This window comes from Onychomys torridus, chromosome 20 (assembly GCF_903995425.1).
Source record: "Onychomys torridus chromosome 20, mOncTor1.1, whole genome shotgun sequence".
Taxonomy (NCBI): Eukaryota; Metazoa; Chordata; class Mammalia; order Rodentia; family Cricetidae; genus Onychomys; species Onychomys torridus.
Genome location: NC_050462.1, coordinates 7097406 through 7122644, shown reverse-complemented (window position 1 = coordinate 7122644; position 25239 = coordinate 7097406). Strand labels below are relative to the sequence as shown.

The 25239-nt window shown below is 43.8% G+C and overlaps 1 protein-coding gene across 3 annotated transcripts in view; it reads right to left on the bottom strand.

Moving 5' to 3' along the window:
- Glt8d2 (glycosyltransferase 8 domain containing 2) overlaps nucleotides 1-22663 on the bottom strand; it is a 42851-nt gene extending 20188 nt beyond the window's left edge. The window contains exon 1 of one of the 3 annotated variants that reach the window (XM_036169903.1): nucleotides 22270-22663. The gene's annotated coding sequence lies outside the window, so the exon portion shown is untranslated. Of the gene's footprint in view, nucleotides 1-15221; nucleotides 15279-22269 lie in introns of those variants that run through there. The other 2 variants (XM_036169904.1, XM_036169905.1) reach the window with 2 other exon arrangements.
- Nucleotides 22664-25239: the final 2576 nt, after the last annotated feature.

The window sequence follows — 25239 nt, the reverse complement described above, 5'->3', positions numbered from 1 at the left end:
ATCATTCCAGATGACTGGCATCAGTTAATTTCAGCTGTTCTAGAATATAGCCAGCAGTTACAGTGGAAAAGCTGGTTGAGAGAAGAGGCAAGAAATTTAGAACAACAAGGTAACCTCAGAGGTTTTGAGATCTCCCAAGATCAAATACTTGGTGAGGGATGTTTCACTGACAGGAATGTACAAGCCATTTATGATGAGCATACAATATTCCTATGCCATACAGCAGCTCTAAATGCTTGGGAAAAAATTCCAGAACCTGGAAAAGCAACTGAGGTATACACAAAGATATTTCAGGGACCACATGAACCCTTCACTGATTTTTTACAAAGGCTGAACACAGCTATAACAAAAGCTGTATCAGATAAAGAATTAAGAAAAGTATTAACTGAGTCCTTGGCATTCGACAATGCTAATGCAGAATGCAAAAGAATACTTACACCATTAAAGATCAGATCAGCTCCTTTGGAAGAATGGATTCAGTATACTAATAGTGTTGAATTTCTTAACTACAGTAATGAGGCTTGGATAGGAGAGACAAATCCCAGAGGTGTAAGAAGGCCCCGTGGTACCAAATGTTTTAAATGTGGTACACCAGGTCATATAAGTAAAAACTGTACATGGGGTAATCCTAGAAGTAATACTCCTTCTAGGAATAGCCTAAACAGAAGACCCCAACCACCTCCTGGATTATGTAGAAGATGTGGCAAAGGCCGACATTGGACCAGTGAGTGCAGATCAAAAATAGATATACGAGGCAACCCTTTAGTAGCGGGAAACGCCTCAGGGGGCCTCTTGCAGGCCCCCAAATCAAATGTGGTGAGAACATTCCCAGCCACTGTGGAAGACATTCCTCTCCAGGACAACTGAATAAACCAATGTCTAATGTAAAAACTGATACTGCAATGGATGATAAAACAGCTCTGATAGATGAATCACAGTTTACAAAGAACACAATAAAACAAATATTTTGGCAGACTTCCATAAATGAACAAAGGCCAAAGCTTAGAATTCGAATTAATGGCTTGGTTCTGGAGGGCCTGGTAGACACAGGTGTGGATGTGACTGTAATTACACCAAAATCATGGCATCCAAATTGGCCTCTTCAAGAGGTAGATGTCCAACTTTTAGGAATTGGCACCCTATCTCAGATAAAACAGAGTTCGAGATGGGTTGAATGCATAGGGCCAGAAGGACAGAGAGGAAGGCTGAAGCCATATGTAGCAAATGTAGCAGTAAATCTATGGGGCCGAGATCTGTTACAACAGTGGAATACCCAGATTAAAATTCCTACACTCTCAGAAAAGGAATACAGGCCAATGCATGTTTCTAGGAATAATATCATAAAATGCTATAAAAAACAGTCACCAACTATTCAGGCTGTACACAAACAGAGCACAACTGCTGTTGAACTCTCAGAAGTACCAACTGCCTTACCTTTAAAATGGCTAACTAATAAACCTGTCTGGGTTGGACAGTGGCCTTTGACAAAAGAGAAGCTACAAGCTTTAGAACATCTGGTTCAAGAGCAGTTAAATGCTCAACACATTGAAGAATCTACCAGCCCTTGGAATTCTCCTGTATTTGTTATTAAAAAAAAGTCTGGTAATTGGAGAATGCTGACAGATCTGAGAGCTATTAATAAAGTAATTCAGCCAATGGGCTCCCTACAGACTGGGATGCCCTTGCCCTCTCTGCTACCCAAAGAATGGCCTATAATAGTTATTGACTTAAAAGACTGTTTCTTTACCATACCCTTACAAGAAAATGATAGAGAAAAATTTGCCTTCACAGTTCCTAATTATAACAATTCTCAGCCAGTCAAGAGATATCAATGGAAGGTCCTCCCACAGGGAATGTTAAACAGCCCTACCTTATGCCAATACTTTGTGCAAAAACCATTGGAGTTAATTCGTGTAAAGTTTCCACAATCCATAATTTATCACTATATGGATGATATCCTATTAGCAGATCCAAAGTTAGACACATTAGAAAGCATGTTTGAAGAAGTAAAAAAAGTTTTGCCTCGCTGGGGACTGCAAATTGCTCCTGAAAAAATACAAAGAGGAGATTCTATTAATTACTTAGGATATAAGATAGAGTTACAAAAAATTAGACCCCAAAAGGTACAACTGAGGAGAGATCGATTAAAGACTCTTAATGATTTTCAAAAGTTGTTAGGAAGCATTTCCAACTTATTGGGTATCATGGGAATACCCAAAGATGGACTACAAAATTTGGCTAATACTCTAGAAGGGGACAAAGAATTATATAGTCCAAGAGAATTATCAGACGAAGCTGAGAAGGAATTGGCTCTAGTAGAAAAGACAATTCGAGAAGCACATGTGGATCATGTGGATCCACAACTTAAATGTATTCTTGTCATATTCCCCTCCAGACATTCCCCCACAGGTATTTTGATGCAGAGGGAAGATATTATATTGGAATGGATATTCCTACCACGTAAACCAAATAAGAAATTAAAGACTTATATAGAAAAGATCTCTGATTTGATTCAGAAAGGTAAATTAAGACTTCGTCAGTTGACAGGAATGGACCCAGCAGAAATTGTAGTACCTTTAACTAACGAGGAAATTTCGTCACTATGGAAAGATAATGAATACTGGCAGAGAGCCTGCAGTAACTTTTTGGGAGAGATTAACAACCATTATCCCAAAAGCAAGAGAATAGAATTCATAAAGAAGACTGAATGGGTCCTTCCTCACATTGTACGACACAAGCCAATTTCTGGAGTCCTCACATTCTATACAGATGCAAATAAATCAGGGAAAGCAGGATACAAATCAGGAGACTTAAGTAAAGTAGTACAAAGTCCATACAGCTCTGTACAAAAGGCAGAACTGTATGCCGTTCTTATGGTACTGATGGACTTCACAGAACCCCTCAATATAGTCACTGACTCTCAATATGCAGAGAGAGTTGTTTTACACATTGAAACTGCTGAATTTATTCCTGATAATACAGAATTAACTTCATTATTCATACAATTGCAGGAAATCATCAGAAAAAGGGAACATCCTATATATATAACCCATATTCGATCCCATACAGGTTTGCCAGGTCCACTGGCACAAGGAAATGATGAGATTGATCAGTTACTAATGGGTAATGTGCTAGAAGCCTCAGAATTTCATAAGAAACACCATGTAAATAGCAAAGGTTTGAAGAAGGATTTCTCCATTACTTGGCAACAAGCTACGGATATTGTGAAAAAATGTCCTACTTGTTCCTTCTATAACCAAACTCCATTACCTGCAGGAAGCAATCCAAAGGGTATACAAAGAAATGAAATTTGGCAGATGGATGTGTTTCATTTTGCAGAATTTGGAAGATTAAAGTATGTACACTATACCATTGACACCTATTCAGGATTTCAGTGGGCAACTCCTATGAGTTCTGAAAAGGCTGATTCTGTGATTACACACCTATTAGAAGTTATGGCCATCATGGGAATACCTGTACAAATTAAGACAGACAATGCCCCAGCATATGTCTCCAATAAAATGAGACAGTTCTTTGCTTATTACAATATAAAGCATGTTACAGGTATACCACACAATCCCACAGGCCAAGCAGTCATAGAAAGATCCAATCGAACTTTAAAGGATATGCTAAATAAACAGCAACAGGTAACAATGACTCCTAGAAATAGATTGCATAGTGCTTTATTAACCTTGAATTTTCTCAATGCTGATGAGAAAGGAACAACAGCTGCGGAGAGACATTGGACGACAGACAAAACTCCTGAGCTAAACCAACCGGTTTATTTCAAAGATGTGTTGACCTCAGAATGGAAACCTGGATATGTCCTACGTTGGGGAAGGGGTTTTGCTTTTGTTTCCACAGGAGAAGAAAAGCTATGGATACCAACAAAATTAATAAAAATTCGATTCGAACAGGAGAAACCCCTTGATGAGGAGAAGTAAAAGATCATCCACCAATGTGACATCTCTTCAGGTTGTAAGAAAAATTTAACAATCAAAGGTTGGGGTAGGGTTCTGTTTTTGTCTTTCCAGGATAATGGAAATACCCATCTTCCAGAAATCATAAGGCCTTGGAGATCCAGATGTTTACAGCAGAAAGAAAGAATCTATTGGTACCAATCTACACAGGGTAAGATATCACTGTCTAACATCTATATCTCTATCAATCTAGAATAGTTGTGGTTCCAATTTAATTATAAACCAAGCTGGATTTGGAGATGGAACTGGCTCACTCCTTCTCTAAACCCAAGCATATTGATAAAAGAAAAGGTTGAGAGATTCTTCAGTCCCATATCAGAAGAGCCCTCTGGTGTGAGACAGAAGGAAACCAATTATAAGGGACCATTATCTTCAAGATTCTAATTCTCTCCATGCTTACTCTTGATTTCTTGGAATCCTTTCTTACATGTCATGACATCTTTAAATCCAAACCTTCCATTCTGATAAAAAAATAAGTTTTTTCCAATAGCAATCTCTGAAGTCTCCAGAAGGAAGATGGGGCCCCAACAACAACAACTCTACCCAATCCAGAATGATGCCATGGTAATCATCATCATATTACACTTCTTGCCAAAATTTCAGACAATCTTACCCATTACTCTGAGAGTTGCTGCAGAATCTACAGTTAGTCTAACTGAGATTTAACTATCTGAGCTTTCTCACAATACCCAACAGAGATACCATCGCTCCCTAAACAGCAGGAAGCAATTCTAAGAAAACGACGCCCCTTCTCCCTAAGGTTTCATATTTCTCAGGGTTATGGATAATGGTTCTAGGGTTGGGGGTGGAAGAAACTGTTAAACTCAGTACTCTCCTTAAGGAAAGAAAATATGTCTCAAAAAAAAAAAAGGGAAAAGAAGAAATGGAATGGATAGGTATAAGATATTATAGTAGACTGTCATATACATTAGTAAACAAATTTAGTAATATACCAGCCTTTGCACTGTTATGAATTCTTATATGTTGATACAAATATAAACTTTTTACATTCCTATTTAAGATAATTTGTATATTGATACAAATACAGAACGATGTTTGTTATATTGTACATATATATTTACTCTTATGTGAAATATTTGTATATTGATACAAATGTGAATTTATATCTGTCATACTGTATATATGTTCTACTTCTGTTTAAGATATTCTGTATACTGATATATATTTAGGATTATTATCATATTGCATATTGCACTATACATTCCTACCTCTGTTAAAGATATTTTGTGTATTGTCACAATTTAAAGTCATTGTCCTTTTACTGTGCATTTGCTTACAGACTGTTTGCCTTATTTATAGGAAGCTTAGTCCTTAGGTTGTTTAGGTAGACAAGACTTACATAGTTATTGTCACCTATGCTTGTCATCTCTATAATTATGTTAGTTAGGTCATCCAGATTAATAAATACATAGGTCAGATGGACAGGTAATCTTCAAACACTTCATGGACCTAGAGAACATGGCATTTAAATAACTTAGAATTCTGTTGACGTGAGACACAATTGCTCCTGGCAGCACCAATTTGTTCCCAAGAGAATGTTGGGCTTCTAAGACATTTCCATTTGGAAGTTTGTCTTCTTGGCACAAAATGGCCTACTGGGCAAAGAACTGCCCTTGCCTCAACTGCTGACAGTACAAATGCTGTCCTTTCTGGACAAGCGGGACACAAGGAAAGCGACCACTATACTTTGCCAAGACAGGGTAAGATGGTCTTTCAGAATTCCTGCTTCTGAAAATGGTCTGTCAGATACTCTAGGCCTGTAGCCAATTTGAATGCACCAACGATGCTGAGAAACATTAGGTGACTGTCCAGGCTGCTAGCTGTCTCTGTCTACTCTTGCAAGACTCCTGAAAGTTGCTTGCATCCTTCTCCCATTTCTCAGGTATTATTATATTCCTTCTCAGGTCTTTGATGAGGTTGGAGATTAGCAGTTATAGTTACAACTTAGTATATATACATATATAATATCTTAGATAGGATATATTAAGTATTAGACTCAGGTTCTTTAGGATAGGACACCTTTTGGAATGATCTTTGTAACACGCCACCTACCCATGCCCTAGACTTCCCTGGATTTTACTATGTGTTTTTTGCTTGATATTGTTTGTACTTATTTTAATTCCAACTTATCTAGGTCATTATCCCTCATTACTCCTAGACAATATTTGATAAGCATCTCTTTGTATATAGTCTTGTATTAGGTTAGAGCTTTCTTATTTAGACAAAAGGGGGAGATGTAGTGGGTAGCCATCCCAGCATTGGCCTGGAAGTTCCAACCCCCACTGAGGCTTCGGTAATGGTCACACTCACAAGGTGGGGCAGAGGAGGAAGCGGAAGACGAAGGATCGGGAAGAGCTCTGTCTCTTGGTTCCCGGACTCTGGACGCTGGAGGTAGACCGAGCAGAGTTCTCAAGAGAACACTGCCGGACTGCGCTATACCCTTGCCAGACCCTGTAACCTACCCCTTCATTTGTAAGTTACCCCACAAAATAAACCTCCCTTTTAACTACGTGGAGTGGCCTTAATAATTTAACCAATACACACACACAGACACACACACACACACACACACACACACACACACACACTTCAAATTAAAATGAAAATATAAACGTTCCCAAGGAAAGTCTGATGGTAAGAGAGTCATCTACACTGGACTCTAAGTTTGCAGCTTTCCCGCGAGATTCTCATGAACAGTACAAGCATGTAGAAGTGGGGCAAACATCATTCCTTTGTTTGTTGGAGAGTTTTCCTGGGAGAGAACATTGTCTTGCTTATTTAAGGATTTAGAGTTGTTTCCAGTGTCCTGTGGTTGTGAACAGTGCTTCTGTAAACACTTGGGTACAGGTTTTTGTGTGAATGTGAGGGTAAATGCCCAGGAGTGCCATGGCTAAATCATTTGGTAGCTGTTGCTTAGCTTTCTAAGAGACTGCCAAGCTGTCTCCTGAGTGGAAACATTGCCTTTTTTCATTCCCTCTGGCAAGGTAAGAGTTGCTGTGGGCTTGCCAGCACTTTTTATTACGGCTGTTATTTCAACTGCTGTAATACATACATTACATTGTGGTTTTCATTTGACTTTCCTAATGACCCCTGATATTGAGCATCTTTTAATTTATTTTTACTACATTCAGATAGAGAAGTGTCTGTTTAAATCTTTCCACTGTTTTTGAAGATTATTCCTTGGTCTTGAATTTTCAAAGTCACTTATATATTCTGGAGACTGATCCTTTGTTGGATATGTGATTTGCAAATACCGTTCTTCAGTTTGTAGCATCGTTTCACCCTCTGGCCAAGTTTGGCAATTCAGCGTCTTGCTATGTAGCCAAGGCTGGCCTCCAACTTGCAATCCTCTTGCATTAGCCTGCAGAAGGTTGACATTACACATGTGCACCTCCACATCTAGCCTCATGTAGCCCAAGCTAGCCTCAAACTCCTGATCTCTCCACCTCCACCTCTCAAGTTCCAGGATTACAGACATGCCTTAATCATGGCTGGTTTTATTTAGTGCTAGAGACAAACACAGGACCTTTTGTATGCTAGACAGGCACTCTACAAGCCATCCCCAGCCAGATTTTGATTAAGCCTAACTCATGACTTTTTTTCTTTATGGATTATGCTGGAGTGATATATCTAAGACTGTTTGGCCTACCCTGAGGTCTCTGAGAATTCTACAATTTAACATTATATTTTAAGTTTTTGGATTTTGTTTGTTTGTTTGTTTTATGTTTTTGTTTTGGTTTGGTTTTTCAAGACAGGGTTTCTCTGTGTTGTTTTGGTGCCTGTCCTGGAACTCACTCTGTAGCCCAGGCTGGCCTCAAACTCACGGAGATCCGCCTGGCTCTGCCTCCCGAGTGCTGGGATTACAGGTGTGCGCCACCATTGCCCGGCTAAAATTCCATTGTTTTAGCAGATGGAGAGCTGGTTGTTCTAGGGCTCTTCATTAAAAAGTCTGTTCTTCCTACGGAGTTGAGTTTGTAACCCAAAGTTTCTCAAGGATGAAATGTGTCCTCTCAAAAAGCAAAAGACAGTCAGCAGAGCTTTGGAATTCTCCTCACTTTGCATGATAATGACCACAGATCCAGAGAGCTGTGAGTGGGTCAAAGCATATAAGCTAAATCAGCAAATAAAGACCAAAGTGGGCCTGGGAGATGGCTTGGCAGGTAAGAAAGCTTGCCACTCAAGCCTGAGGACCTGAATTCAAATCCCACGAACTCATAAATATCTGGCTGTGGTTGCAAGTGCACCAAAAACACACAGGAAGATCACCACTAGGGCGTGCTGACCAGCCAGCCTAGCTCTACATTCAACATGAGACCGTGTCTCAAAGGAATAAGGTGGGTAGTGGTAGACCAAGATGCCCAATAGCCTCAGGCCTCCTGGTGCAACACTGGGCACACCTGCCACACACACACAGACCCTCCCACAATCATCTAGAAATAGCCTCAGAGTAGTGTCAAGGTCAAGAGGGCAAGGAAGGGGCTGAACAAACATGAAAAGGATTCAGTTAAGCATGCCCCTAGTTCAAGTCCCCTCACTTCACAATATCCTTGAAAGTTTTTTAGTGCACTGAATTTGAGAGTATCTTAGTTAGGGTTACTACTGTGGTGATGAAACACTACAACCAAGGCAACTCTTATAAAAGAAAGCACTTACTTGGGGCCTGTTTACAGTTTCAGAGGCTCAGTCCACTATCATCATGGCAGAGAGCATGGCAGCATGCAGGCTGATGTGGTTGGGGAAGTAATTAAGAGCTTCACATCCTGATCCACAGGCAGAAGGCAGCAGAGACATCTACCTTGGTGTGGGCTTTTCAAACCTCAAAGTCCACCCGCCAGGGACAGACTTCCTCCAAGAAGGCCACACCTACTAATTCTAATCCTTCTCAAACAGTTTCACTCCCTGGTAAGTAAGCATGAAAATATATGAGCCTATGGGGTCATTCTTATGCAAATTACCACAAAGAGTTAACAATGCCTCTTCTCAAACAGACCTGCTGTGATTATCCTCCCTGGTTTTCCCAGGTTACCATTTCATCTGTGTACTTACTAGAATATCTTAGATATGCCTACAGAAGAGCAGGATATTTCCATGAGAGAAAAAAAGTTTAACCATTAGAAGCTGGGCGTGTTGGTGCACACCTTTGATCCCAGCAGAGGGAAGTGAATCTCTGAGTTCTATGTTAGCATGGTTACAGAGTGAGTTCCAGAACAGCCAGGGCTACACAGAGAAACCCTATCTTGAAAAATAAAACAAGTGGGGCAGTGGTGGCGCACGCCTGTAATCCCAGCACTCGGGAGGCAGAGGCAGGTGGATCTCTGTGAGTTTGAGGCCAGCCTGGTCTACAGAGCTAGTCCAGGACAGGCTCCAAAGCTACAGAGAAACCCTGTCTAGAGAAGAAAAAAAAAAAAAAAAAGAAAGAAAGAAAGAAAAGAAAAAGAAAACAACAACAAAAGTTCAGCCATTAGATACCATTTTGAGACAGGGTCTCTCTGTGCAGCTGTCCCGAAACTTGTTCTTCAGATGAAACTGGTCTTAAACTCACAGTTTCACCTACCTACCTGCCTGTCTCCTGGGTACTGGGACTAGAAGCATGTGATACCACACGTGGATTCTAAGTCTGAAAGCCTGAAATAAACTTTTGCCACACTTATATGTGTATCTCCTTCTTTGTGATGTTCTGCTAATCACTCCAAGAGATGGAAAATGATTTCTTATTTTTTCAAAGTTAGTTTACCATAAATAGCAATTTGTTTTGGAAACTCAGTTTATTATAAAATTAAGGGGTTTGGTCTAATGTACAGTCCTTCAAAAGAACTTCTGACTTTGACATTTGACTGGAGGTTGTAGACAGTAAATACTAAGTTCCAGGAACCATCAGCAGACAGTCCAAGGGAGGGAAATGAGATGTGATGTATGTCAGGGTTTCTGCACTAGAATGCGGTGAGAATTTGTTGGTAGTGATCCAGGCATCACCAGAGATATGAGGCAAGTCTTCAATTCACTATAAATATCCAATCACACTGTCTTTTCTATTTCTCTGACCTCTCCTGAACATCCAGGAGCTCATAGTGCATCTGGGTGGCCCTTCCCCACCCTTAGTGAAACAGCACATTGCTTAGGATTTCTTAATGATAAGATCTCAGGTAATTTTTATTCATTTACATCTCCAAGTGATATTCATCATCTAACTTTTGGGGTAATGTCATCTCAGAATGGTCTTTGGCCACATGGCTCCTTCTTTCACTTGCTGAAGGAAGTCATTGTGGTACCTGGGGACAAACTGAGGCAAAGTCCAGAGTTCCAGAAGAAAGTTCTTCCCTGGGCACCTCTGCTTAAGCCAATAATTTCTCCTTTGCTTGAACAAGCTTCAGGTCCTTCCTTCCTTCCTTCCTTCCTTCCTTCCTTCCTTCCTTCCTTCCTTCCTTCCTTCTTTCTTTTCTTTTCTTCCTTTATCCATGTAGTCCTGGCTGTCCTGGAACTCACTGTGTAGACCAGGCTGGCTTCAAACTCATAGAGATCCACCTGTCACTGCCTCCTGAGTGCTGGGATTAAAGGTGTGTGTCACTATGTCTGACTAGGTTCAATTACTTGAAAACCAATACAGTTGCTATGGCTAACCAATATGGCATGTGTGGGGGGTCACTGGGACCACCGCCTCCTTCAATCCTTACAGTTCTTTTTCAAGTGGAGACATTACTCTTCTTCGAGTGAGGAAATGTGGCTCAGAAGGGCTCCGAGACCCCAGGACACATCCTCTGGAATTCTCCACACAGAGTTCCTGTTTCAGGATTTTGAACCTTCTTGTTCCTTTTACTGTCTTCAGCTTCCAGTCAAATGTCAAAATCACACAGTTGGTCAGTGACACAACAGATATTGACCATTAGAGCTTTCCAAATGCATGAACCACACAGTTCTGGAACTCTCTCTAGGGGCTATTCTGATCCCACCAGGGGCCAGTGAGTTTGGCTCTAGGTGGTGGCGTTTACTATGCCGGTGTTCCACTGTACACATGTAAGTTGAGCCAGGTTACTGGAACTATGAGACCCCACTAGTTACTATCAAGTGCTAGCACAGCTGCAAAGGGGGCTCATCTTTCCCTCTCGGGCTGCCCACTCTGAAATCTCCATAAGACAAAACAAGCAACTTCAGAAAATTAGCACTGGTGTGTCTAATAGCAAGGCACTACAAGGAGTTGAGGAGAAGGGGTGTCCCTGATGATGATGAGGGATGTCCCTGATGATGATGAGGGATGTCCCTGATGAGGAGGAAGGATGTTCCTGATGATGAAGAGGAGGAGGGGTGTTCCTGATGAGGAGGGATGTGCCTGATAAGGAGAAGGGATGTTCCTGAAGAGGAGAGGAATGTTCCTGCTGAGGAGGAGGGATGTTCCTGAAGAGGAGGAGGGATATCCCTGATGAGGAGGAAGGATGTTCCTGATGAGGAGGAGGGATGTCCCTGATGAGGAGGAGGGATGTCCCTGATGAGGAGGAGGGGTGTCCCTGATGAGGAGGAAGGATGTCTCTGATGATGAGGAGGGATGTCCCTGATGAGGAGGAGGGATGTTCCTGATGAGGAGAGGAATTTTCCTGATGATGAGGAGGGATGTTCCTGATGAGGAGGAAGGATGTTCCTGATGAGGAGGAAGGATGTTCCTGAAGCAGACGGAGTGTGGGAAGCCCTAAGCCACTTGAGAAGCAGAGCGTTCTCACAGAAAGTCTGTTTTACACAAAGGGTGGAATGTGGAATGTACCTCTGCAGTAGAGTGCTTACCTAGCATGTGCATTGTTCGGTCTGAAGCACTGGTGGTGTGAGTTGGGGGGTACGTTAAATTGTACCCTCTTCTCCATCTTACAAGTTCACCTCTTCTCTGATAACATGGCTTCATGGGCCTTACAACCCCAGTGGTAAATACAACAGAAATGTCTGCAGTCATAGGACCAAATAGAGATCATTCTCCAATATGGCTGGCATGCTGCTAGGTTAGAGGGGAATCTTATAGTCATATGAACCAATGTCCAGATCCTAGCTCCACCATACATAAGACCTCTGCCCTAGGAAAGTTAAGATACTGTACCTACAATATCACTTTGCAAACACCATGCTTAATAACTAATTAAAAAGTATAAATTTCAATAATTTAGTGAGAGGTTGTTGGGAAAGAAACCCATAATTTCAAAGTATCACCTGATTAGTTATTAATTGCAAAAGGGACTTCTCAAGAATTGAAGTGGAAAATCCCATTTCAAGAAAGTGAATGAACCCAGTATCATCAACAGCAGAAAAAACTGAAACTCTATGCCTCAGGAAGCTTGGGATACCAGGATATTCCCTCCAATGGCATTTCATCTATTCTATCATGATCAGGGCACAGTCAAGTCCAAACTGTGCTTCATTCTGAACTCTCTGGGCCTCTTTGAATATGTGGATGTCTTGACAGAAAACAGAAAGGCTGTCTGCTGTCAAGAGAACACAATGTGCTTGTCAAACTGCCTTCTAAATAAGTGCGCTTCTCCACTGGCTGGCTGGCTTCAGAGCAGCTGCTTCTGCACTGGTAACAGCCAGACTCACAGTGCCTCAGAGCACTGGCAACAAGTGAGTTCTGAGTTCAGCCATAAATGGGGCATTTGCATAACCCACGCCAAGCTCAAGAGACACCGTGGAACGGGGGCAGGAGGAACGCAAGCGCCAGAGCAAAGAGTCGGGTACCAGAGTTGGGTACCGTGGATCACAGTCTTCCAGCAGCAGGTGACCTTTACACGAACTCACAGCAATGCTGACTTCCTGTAGAAGATGCACAGGACGGGACTGTCAGCATTCTGGCAGAGACAGGAGCTCTCACCACTCCCTTAGGGCTTATAGGTAAGGAGTGGGTGGAGGGGACAAGAAAAGGTTAAAACAAACAAACAAACAAATACCTCGGGGCTGTAGAAACCACTCAGTGAATGGACTAAAAATCTGAGTTCAGTTCCCCCACTCACGTTGGGCAGCTCATGACTCCCTGTAACTCTGACCCAGGGGATCTAAAGCCTTTGGCCTCCTCAATAAATATAAACTTTTTTTTTTTTTTTGGTTTTCCCGAGACAGGGTTTCTCTGTGTAGCTTTGCGCCTTTCCTGGAACTCACTTGGTAGTCCAGGCTGGCCTCGAACTCACAGAGATCCACCTGGCTCTGCCTCCCAAGTGCTGGGATTAAAGGCGTGTACCACCAACGCCCGGCTAAATATAAACTTTTAAAAATACTGGAACATCTCTAGAGACTTGACATGAGATTAAATAAGTGGCCCTTGAATGCATGTTTAAAGACATATCTGCGCTGGAGAGATGGCTCAGAGGTTAAGAGCACCGACTGCTCTTCCAGAGGACCTGAGTTCAATTCCCAGCAACCACATGATGGCTCACAACTATCTGTAATGAGATCATAATAAACAAACAAACAAACAAACAAATAAATAAATAAATAAATAAATAAGTGTAAACTACCAGGACTTTCTGGGCCTTTAATCTGCCGGGCAGTGGTGGTACACACCTTTAATCCCAGCACTCGGGAGGCAGAGCCAGGCGGATCTCTGTGAGTTCGAGGCCAGCCTGGTCTACCCGATGAGTTCCAGGAAAGGTGCAAAGCTACAGAGAGAAACCCTGTCTCGAAAAACAAAAGAAAAAAAAACCCCACCAACCAACCAAACAAAAAAAACGTATCTGGGCGGTGGTGGCTCAGGCCTTTGATCCCAGCACTGGGGAGGCAGAAGCAGGTGGATCTCTGTGAGTTCGAGGCCAGCCTGGGCTTCAGGCTGGTTACTGTCCTGTCGCTGTGATAAAACACCACAGCTAAGGCAACTTGTGGAAGAAAGGGCTTATTTGGGCCTCTGGCTCTAGAGGGCCACAAGTCCATGACGGTAGCACTCTGTGAGCGCTCATCTCTGAGAGTCCCAGGACAGCCAGAGCTACACAGAGAAACCCTATTTAAAAAAAAACAAACCAACAACAACAACAACAAAAAACCAGTGAGTAAATAAATAAATAAATAAATAAATAAAACCATCGATAATATTTATCATCAGAAAAGCTAAGGAATACCATGGCATCAATGTTACGTTTCCTTAGTGGATAGCTCTATGGTTACATAGGAATATATCCTTGAACACAGGAGACATATGTGCATATTTAGGGGTGAAGGGATAGGATGTTAAAGGGTGCATAGAAAGAAAGTGATGAACAAAGCCATTGTGACATGGTGCTAATGATTAGTTGTGTTGATAAATAAATGCTCACTATACACTTCTGCTACACTTCCATAGGTTAAAATTTTATCTAAGCAAAAAGTATGGGAACATCCCATGAGCAAGCTTTTGTGAGGATTAAATACAACAATCCCAGGCCACTCTCTAAACCTGCAGCAACAGCAGAAGCCTCGTTAGTAAGAGGCACTGACTGGGTGATCCTGGGGAAGTCACTCCTGCCTTGAGTCTCATCATGACATGTAAAACAGGTAACTCTTAGCGAGAACATCCTAGAACTTGACACGAATCTCCCTTCACATGAATTGACTGAGATCAAAAGACCCAGTCTTGTCAAGATGTCTATAAGCACCACCAAAGAGAGCTGCAGATTCGACATACCCACTAACAAAATTCCAGTGGTGTTTTCTAAGGAATAGGAAAAGTTTTCCTAAAATCCATGCAGAAGTACCAGATTCCCCATGCAGCCAAAAAATCCCTGTACAAGAACGAAGTGTCATACTTCCTAATGTCAAATTATATTCCCAAACCACTGATATCAAAACAGCTTGACACTGACATAAAAACACACAGGGGGCATACAACAAAGAACTCAAAAATAAACTACACACACACACACACACACACACACACAGACACACACACAGACACACACACACAGACACACACACAGACACACACACACAGACACACACACAGACACACACACACAGACACACACACAGACACACACACACAGACACACACACAGACACACACACACAGACACACACACACAGACACACACAAACACACACACACATACACACAAAGACACACACACACAGACACACACACACACACACACACAGACACACACACACACACAGACACACACACACAGACACACACACAGACACACACACACAGACACACACACAAACACACACACACACACACACACACACACACACGTACCCACCATACTTAACGGGGAGAGTACTCACAGTTCAGTCACTATTGGTTGAAAGTCTCTTTCACTGTTCCCCTCTTTGAGATAAGAATATCAGACATAAAGGTGGAAGGAGAGAACCAAGTCCCCCGAGTTGTCCTCTGACCTCCAGTCAGGCTACGGCAGTTCAGTGGTTAGGGGCATTAGTGCTCCTGCAGCTCAGGTCCCAGCAGCCACATGGCAGGTCCAGGAACTCAAGCCCACGTGATCCAGTGGTACTGCATTCATATGCTACAGTTACATACATGTAGGCAAAACACCTAGACACACAATATTAAAAAAAAAAAAAACTCGTAGAGAAGGAGGCAGAAACCTGAGTCCAGCAGAAAATCCAAGGTCTAAGGCTGTGTAGTGAGCCTTTTAAAACATTTTATTATTTTTAATTAGATGCATGTGTGTACCTGTGTACACGAGTACCAGTGCCCACCAAGGTCAGAGGCTTTGGCTTCTCCAGGAGCTATTGTCACAGGTGGTTGTGAGCCTGTGGAACCTAATGTGTCTTCTGTGTGGTGGTTTGAATTAGGTGCTCCCTACATTCTTGGACATTTGGTCCCCAGTTAATGTGCTGTTCGGTTGGTTTAGGAGGTATGGTCTTGTTGTGGAAAACATGTTACTGGGGGCAGGCTTTCAGGTTTGTTTTTGTTTTGTTTTTTGGTTTTTTTTTTTTTTTTTTTTTTTTGGTTTTTCGAGACAGGGTTTCCCTGTGTAGCTTTGCACCTCTCCTGGAACTCACTTGGTAGCCCAGGCTGACCTTGAACTCACAAAGATCCTCCTGGTTCTGCCTGGCTCTGCCTCCCAAGTTCTGGGATTAAAGGCGTGCACCACCACCGCCCCACTGGCTTTCAGGTTTTAAAGCCTTATGCCATTTTGTGTGCCATTCTGTAGCAGGTCATGATATGGAAAGTTACTGTTAATTATGAATGCTCAGCCTTAGCTTAGGCTTGTTTCTAGCTAGCTTTTTTTAAAACTTAAATTAACCCATTTTTATTAATCTATGAGCTGCTCTGAGGCTTGTTTACCTCATCTATACACAATACTGTACCATACTATACATACTGTCTATCCTGCTCTCCTGCTTCCTCCACGTCTGTCTGTCTGGCCCCCAGCTGACTGGCTCCCCTTTTCTCTCTGCCCACCTCTTCTGACTAGCTATTGGCCATTCAGCTTTTTATTAGACCAATCAGGTGCCTTGGGCAGGCAAGGTGAAATAGCAACACACCTTGATGTAGTTAAACAAATGCAGCATAAACAAATGTAACACATCTTTACATAAACAATTATTCTGCAACACAAACAAATGTAACACATCTTTTCTTAGTTAAGAAATACTCTATTCCACAACAGTGCTCTCTCCAATTTGTGCTGGTGGTTCACAATGTGAGCTCTCCACTGTGTATCTGCCCTCACGGCTGCCACTTGCTGCCATCATGGACTGGAAGCCATAAGCCCAAATAAATTCTTTCTCCCACATGTTGCCTTGGCCATGGTATTTTATCCAGCAACAGAACGGTAACCCATACACTCAGCAAGAGCTGTCTGTGCCCTTAACCACTGAGCAATCTCTCCAGCCCCTGTGACAGCTTGACAGGATTTAGGAGTCACCTAGGAGACACACCTCTGTGGCTGTGAGGGTGTTTCCAGAGAGGTTTAACTGAGGTTGAAAGACTCACTCTGGGAGTGGCCCCATCTCATGAGCCAGGGTCCCAAACAGGATAAAAAGAAGAAAGAGGGCAGAGCATCAGGTTCATCCTCTCTGCTGTCTTCTCAGCCCATGGCCATCCCACTGCCTCTCTGGGGTGACGGCCTGAACCCCATGAACCAAATCAACCCTTCTTCCTTGATTTGCTTTTGTTGGGTGTTCTGTCTCAATGGCAAGACAAGTGACTGAGTGAGGTACAGCCTAAGAGGACACAGTCTGGGTCATCAAGGTCCCTGAATGCTAGAAGATTCCATGAGACTCATTCCTCAGTAGCATGCTCACTCCCTCCTCCACACACTCCCTGCACACCGTCTATAAAGGCTCTAATTTCCCCACCCTTCAGGAGGTGCAAGTTCAGTCTCTTCTACTGTCCCCATCTCTCTCTCTCTCTCTCTCTCTCTCTCTCTCTCTCTCTCTCTGCAGGGTTTCTATGCATAACAGCTCTAACTGTCCTGGAACTTACTCTGTAGACCAGGCTGACCTTGAACCCATAGAGATCCTCCTGCCTCTGCCTCCCAAGTGTTGGGATTGAAGGCGTGCGCCACCACCGCCCGGCTCTGTTCTTGTCTCTTTTAGCTCCCACCTCCTGAATGTCAACAGGAACGTGGTGGAACATCCCTGTCTATGGTCTCTTTTCTTCTCTTCCTCCTAAAGAAACTCTACCATGTTTTAAACACTCACAGTTTTAAATACTATTTACATGAGAACCACACTCACATTTCTGTCCCAGCTCAAACCTCCCATATGGAGTCCATATGCCTAAATCCTACTGGACACTTGATATCCCTGCACAAAGGCATCAGCATGCTCCAATCTGGGTTTCTGATACTTCCCCGAAGCACACAGCGCCCAGGGTCTTCCCCAAACCAGTTATCCACAACCTCATTTTATAATTATCCAACAAAAAGCAGACGTGCTCTCTTCAGTCTCTCCCTGTGCCGACGTGTAGACCGACGACACATCCTCTGGGTTTTGTTTTCAGAATTCACCCAGAATTACCACCCCCACCCCCAGGGCCTCCACCCTGGCCGACCGACGACGACACCATCTCTTGACTGTATCGTAGTCTTACAGAGGTACTGCCTTATCTGCCTTCAGCAGGTCTACAGCCCAGCAGCAGCTGTGCTGAGCCTGAGTCACACTGTGCCTGGTGCTCGGCTCTGCCCAAAAACCCTCCCAGGCTTTCCAGGCTCCTGGGGAAGAGCCAGAGCGCAGACAGTGCCTCCTGTGATATATCACATGACCACCCTGCCCACCTTGCCAGTCAGACTCCAGCCTCAGAGTCCTGCCACTTGTCACCCTCCCCCCCCCCACACACACACACCAGTCCCCTCCGCCGACAATCTGGAGTGTTCTTCAGGGTCTTGCCACCTCTCCAGCCTCCGACTCTTGATCTCCTCAGTAGTCACCTCCAGCCACATGGCTGCCCCTGCTGCTTTCCCACCCCGCCCTCCCCCAGTCTGTTCCCCCTAATGGAACATCAGAAGCTGTGACTTGTGTCTCTGTCCACTGACATGTGGTCAGCATCTAGCAATATAATCTCTCAAACATACCAAAGGGCCCGGGTGACTGTGAAGCCTGTTACAGGATGACCACAAACTCTGAGTGTTCATCGTGAACTCAACGCCTCAGGCCCTGCGGGGGCTGCTTTGCTGCACCCTGCCATCTTCTTCCAAGTCTCTTCCCTCACGGGAGCCATCACTGGCCTGATCAGTTATGCCGCCTAACTGGTATTTGGGTCGTCCCTCCCATCCTGTTTCATCTCACCCCTTACTGACTCTGCAGTGACTTCCCACCCAGCCTTCCTGCCCCCTCCCCTTCCCCAATCAATCTTTGATATAACTGTCTCATGGATTGTCTGTTGTTTGATACGTATATAAAGTCAACGTGAAACACATATGAAGCTTCAGCAGCCTCATTTTTTTTTCTTTTCTTTGTTTCATTTGAAACAGTTCAAGTTTACAAAAGTTAAAAGAATAAATTACCCATGGGCTCTTCACCAGCTCGCTAGCAAGGCGTTGCATTTGCTCAGCTGCCCTACCCACAAGCATGACACACACACACACACACACACACACACACACACACACACACACTCTGAAGTTACAGGCACTGTGCAACATCACCCTAAATATTTCAGCACGCCTCTTTAAGAATTTTTTGCTTGTTTGTTTGGTTTTTGAGGAGACAGGTTTTTTTCTGTGTAGCCCCAGCTGTCCTGGATCTCACTCTGTAGACCAGGCTGGCCTTGAACTCACAACAATCTGCCTGCCTCTGCCTCCCGAGTATTGGGATTAAAGGCCTGTACCACCGTGCCTGCTCAGCATGCCTCTTTTTAAAAATGAGGGTAGGGTAAGGACTGGGGAAATGATTCTGTGGTTAAGTGCTGGCCACACAAGCATGGAGGTCTGAGTTCAGCTCCCTAGCACCTATGTAAAAAGCCAGGCACGGGCTGGAGAGATGGCTCAGAGGTTAAGAGCACTGACTGCTCTTCCAGAGGTCCTGAGTTCAATTCCCAGAACCACATGGTGGCTCACAACCATCTGTAATGAGATCTGGTGCTCTCTTCTGACCTGCAGTCATACATGCTGCATATTTAATAAATAAATCTTAAAAAAAAAAAAAGCCAGGCACGTCCATGTGTGCCTATAACTCCAGTGTATGGGGACAGAGAGAGAACTGGTGGGCGTAGAGGTCTGTCTCAAGGGAACAAGGAGTAACAGGGCAGAACATCTGACATCTTCCTTTGTACAAACATGGGCCCACACACATTGTGCACACACACTCACATACATATATACAAAAACAAGGGTATACTAAAGCTCAAACAAGCCAAAGACATTCTCCTACAGAACCGAAATGCCATGACCACATCTAAGAAAAATAACATTAATAACACTACCCAATAAGCAGTCCACACTCAACTCCCTCTGTTCCAACCTGGTGTTCTATAGCGTGGCTTTCTGTCTTTAGTGGCTTTTACTTGTAACTGGTGCCATTCCCATTGCTTTTTTCTTTTTTTTCTTTTTTTTTCTTCTGAGACAGGGTTTCTCTGTGTAGCTTTGCGCCTTTCCTGGAACTCACTTGGTTAGACCAGGCTGGCCTCGAACTCACAGAGATCCACCTGCCTCTGCCTCCGGAGTGTTGGGATTAAAGGCATGTGCCACCACTGCCTGGCCCCATTGCTTTTTCATTTGTCACAACTCTGACAAGTTTAGTGTGCTTTAGAACTGTGCTGGGCAGATGGAGACAGTGTGGCTAAGCGGTGCATAGGTGTAGCTATATCAGAGAAATAACACCTAACGTCTGATAACACAGGGTAACTTCAGCTGACAGCATACAGTTGTACATTTTAAATAGCTAATGATCTCAAACGGTTCCAATACATAGAAACAAGGTAAGCCGGCCGTGATGGCGCACACCTTTAATCCTGGCACTTGGGAGGCAGAGGCCTCCCACGAGGCATCATCCCTCCTGAAATCACTCCTATACCACCTCCTAAAACTGACATAAGGATCAAGTCTTATGCACTTGAACGTTTGGATCCAAACTACAAACCATGTCCAAACCATAGCAACAGGGGAGGAAGAACAAGGCAACCCCTTGCATGTTCACCGGGCAACCCCTTGCATGATCACCGGGCAACCCCTTGCATGTTCACCGGGCAACCCCTTGCATGTTCACCGGGCAACCCCTTGCATGTTCACCAGGCAACCCCTTGCATGTTCACCGGGCAACCCCCTTGTGTGAGCTCACCAGCAGTGCTATAAAATAGGGATTCGTAATAGGAGCCAACATGAAAACAAGCGTGGTCAGAACAGCAGACCCCAGAGCATGCTCCAAGCGATGTTCACTGACATGATAAAAGGGCTCAACTTTGGGAACGACTGTGCTAAATGCCCACTCTTAAGTGATATTCTTTGTTGTGACATTTCTCAAGGCATTTAAAGTGTTTTTCTACCTTTGGGTCAGGGGTTTGTGGGGCTCCTTTCCCGTGGGACTGTCTTTCTGAACCGTCTATGAAAAACTCTGACATTAAAGAAGCGATGTCAGAAACGGAGTTCCTTGGGAATGAGAAATGAAAATCATGGCTTAATAACCATGCCTTCGTCTCCAAGAGGAAAGGTGAAGGAGGAGGAGAGGAGAGAGAGCTGGGGGTAGGGATTTGAAGGGAGCAGTGGAGAAAGCAGGGTCCCGAGGAGAAGACATATTGGGAGACCAGGAGCACTTGAAGCCACCAGAATGTCAGAAGAAGAAGAACACATCAAGAACAGGGTGCAGGATGTGTGGGCACTCCGGTCCCAGCACAGTCACCGGCAGCTCTGCCAGGGAAGCAGGGACCCCGTGTGTCACACATGACATTATATCACTTTATTTCCACTTTACAGATGAGGAAAAGCAGGCACGTGCAACATGATGTGACCAGAATCAAGCTTATAAAGCTCCTCCCAGGCTCACGCTTTCACTACTGGAGGGTGCAGCTCTGTTGTTGGCTTATCAGAGGGAGGACTAGAATTCCGTTATGTAACACAAAAAGGATACTGCACTGAAGTGCAATACCAAAACATTTCGAGAAAAATGAAAAGGCAAGACCAACCCACCAGCGTCACATTGGCTACCAGGCTGCATGGGCCAACCGCTGCAGGACTGATCTCCACAGCACATTCAGGCATTTAGACAGAATCTATGTCCTCTCTCTTTTCAAAGTCTGTGCTTACTATCCTGTGAGCACAAATTACCTATGACTTCTCTGTGGACTTATCTGAGATGTTGCATGTACTGCTAAAGAGAACATAAGACAGTTTTGGAATGCTAAAGCAGACACTGTGAGTCTTGTACTATAACAAACTCACGGAACCCTACAATTGCCAGCTCTCTTTACTGGGTATGGAGGCCCCAAAAGAGTTTCTGAGGGCAGATTCCAAAATCATGAATCATAACTCAGTTAAGACATTTTGGCTCCAGAAACAGACTCACGTTAAATGCTAGCATTGATCTCTGTCCTATCTAACTCCTGATGTCCGTCCTTAAATCCAATGCAAACACACAAACAAACAAATCAACACTATTAGGGCCAGGGTGGGAGGATGGGGATAAACTCTCCTCTGCAAAAGCAGCCCAAGATGTGAAAAGTTTGTACACTGAACATCTTGGATTTGTCGTGATGGCAAAGCTTCCGTTAGGATGCTACCATTTCAAAGAGGGGGCTTCTGGAGGCTAACTCTGGAGCGGGCGGTCTGAATCCTCTGATGTACATCTTTGAGTCCACCGCAAAATAAACAAGCGCTGTAGACAGAGGAGGCGAAATGGAGAGAGTACCCGGCTCGTAAATTGCTCTATTTACCTGGTGAGGGAGGCTTTGGGTTCCTTAGTCCAGAACCCGGGCAGGGCGGAGCGTTCAAATTGCCGCTGGCCTCGCAAGGGCTGCTGAGCTTCGCTCTGCTGCTTCTAAGATCCCATTGGAAATCCCTTGCCAGGGAGCCCCGAGGCCAAAACACTGTTTCCAAGAGAGTGTGCCTCCGCTGTCCACACCCACCTCCGCTTGCGTTGACGTCGGAGGGCTCGGGTTTCTTCCACTCCTTCCACTGCTGGGAATCCGAGCCTTGTGCCCAGAGGCTGCTCCAGAAACCACTTCCAGATGTGCTCCCAAGGCAGGGCAGGCTGGCTAGCTGGCAGGGACCTCCTCTCTCGGCTTTCTCTTGCAGTCTGCATGCGAAACTCTCTCCAAAACGAGGCTGTTCTGGACTAACAGATTCAAACTCAGGGAAAAGCAAGCTTGGAAAGTGATTTATACCATGATGTGTCTTATGTAAATTTCAAGAGAAAGCAACAGTCAGGCTCGAGAATCTTTTAAATCTCCTGGACCCTGCAATGTTGCTGTGGCAAATCAAAACGCAGACAACTGCGGTCTTCTACTGAGGCTGCGATAAAGACAGAAGTTTCCAGATAGAGAGCATTTCTGCCCGCAGTGGTGAGGAATCAGGCAGGGAAGGGGCAGTCTTGGTCCCAACCTCTGCGCTCTGCAGTTTTGCAGGTGGTGATCCCCAGAAACCCAGGAATGGTACCAGGGCTTTGCCCAGGATCATGGAACATATTCCACAACGCCCTCTCCGGCTGCTGTAGAGAGGTCTTTGCTGGCTGTCTCCGTCGCAAGCGGTCCTTTCCTTCATAAATATAATGCAACTCACGCTGTAATTTCAAATTTCCAAGACTCCTCAGTAAGACCTGGGGTGGGGGCTGGGGCTGGGGACTGGGGTGGGGGTGAAGTGGAATGCCTGTAATCCTTGGGAGATAGTGACAGTCTATCAGGAGTTCAAGGCCAGCTCAGGCTACATGAGACCTAGCCTCAAAAATAATAGATAAATAAAAGTTAAAAAGGATCATCCACATTAATAAAAGTATATATATATATATATATATATATATATATATATATATATATATGTTTATTTTAATGATATTTCTTACTTTACTCAATGTACACAAAATATTTCAACCAACAAGTAGTATAAAATACATAAAAGACACCGCATTTAAAAAAAATTGTTGGGTTGGGGATTTAGCTCAGTGGTAAAGCGCTTGCCTAGCAAGTGCACGGCGCTGAGTTCGGTCCTCAGCTCCAAAAATAAATAAATACTAAATAAATTAATTAATTAAATAAATTGTTTTTACTAGGTCTTTGAAATCTGGCATGGAGTTTGCATTTGCAGCAAATCTCACTTCTACGTTAAATTTTTAAATATACATTTAGATTTCACAAACTGAACAGTAGAACACGGGATGGGGGTGGCAGTGTGGGCCTGTAATCCCGGCCACTGGGAGGCTGAAACAGGAGGATTGCTTTCTAAAGGCATCTGGGATGCAGTGGGAGTTTGAGGCCAGCCTGGAGAACTTAGTGACTCAAACCAAAATAGAAATCAGGGATATGTAGAGTGTTTCTCCAGTATGGACAGGGCCATGTGTTTCATCCCTAGCTCGAGTCTCATCTCCCACGCTGTTTTAAATATAATTAAAATAGTTCTAACAGTCGAGTGTAGTATTCATTTTTCCACTCAAATGAATGAAAATTTAGTAAAATTTAAGATTTGGTTCTCCAGCTTCACTAATCATGTCGAAATACCCCTAAGCCACGTGCCTGGCAGCTACCCAGTTGAATATCGACATTCTTTTTTTTTTTTTTTTTTTTTTTTTTAAAGATTTATTTAGTATACAGAAGAAGGCGCCAGATCTCATTACAGATGGTTGTGAGATACCATGTAGTTGCTGGGAATTGAACTCAGGACCTCTGGAAGAGCAGTCGGTGCTTTTAACCACTAAGCCACCTCTCCAGCTGGAATATCAATATTCTTGAGGATTAAGTGTTTTCTGGACTTAGAGATGGAGAAGCGGTGTTAGAACTTCTTTCAATCACATGGAACTTGGAACACTGAGGAAACAGATCCACAGCTTCTGCTTCCTTTTGTTCCCAGCGTTTGTGTTAGGTAAACTGAATTTCTCTCCACCTTTCAGATGAGCGAGCTGAGGCTGTAGGGGAGATAAAGTCCAATGTAGCAAAGTAATTTAGTGTTGAAGCTGGGATTCCTGGTGGACACTCCTCAACTATCTCCTTTTGTTTTGTTTTTGAGACAAGGTCTCACTATGTAGCCCTGGATAGCCTGGAACTCACTATGTATACTAAGCTGGACTCCAACTCACAGAGATACACCTGCCTCTACCTCTTAAGGGCCGAATTAAATGTGTGAGCTGCCATGCCTGGCTCTAGTTCCTTTAAAATTTGTATTTTAAATTTTTTTTTAGTTAAAGAAATATTTTATATGTATGGGTGTTTTGTCTGCAGGTATGTGCGTGTCTTATGTGTGGATCTGGTGTCCGAGAGGCCAGTAGAGGGTGCTGGGCCCCTGGAACTGGAGTTACAGATGGTTTTGAGTCACCACATGGTGCTGGGAACCAAACTCAGGTGTCCTGAGTTCAACTGTTCTCAACAACAACTGTCTCAAACAACAACTGTTCTGTTGCTCCAGACCCTCTAGCTCCTTTCGTTAAAAAAAAGTGTGTGTGTGTGTGTGTGTGTGTGTGTGTGTGTGAGAGAGAGAGAGAGAGAGAGAGAGAGAGAGAGAGAGGGAGAGGGAGAGCGGGAAAGAGAGATTATTTACTGGATCATATGCAATTTCACAGTGGCTACACTACCGAAGAAAAAGTGGTTTTCCCATTGGCTATTGATTGCCAATGGCTGCTCAGATAGGGCCAGGACATCGGGTGCCCCTCCTCCACCCATGATTGGGTATTGTTAACATGGATATTGTACAAGTCTGTG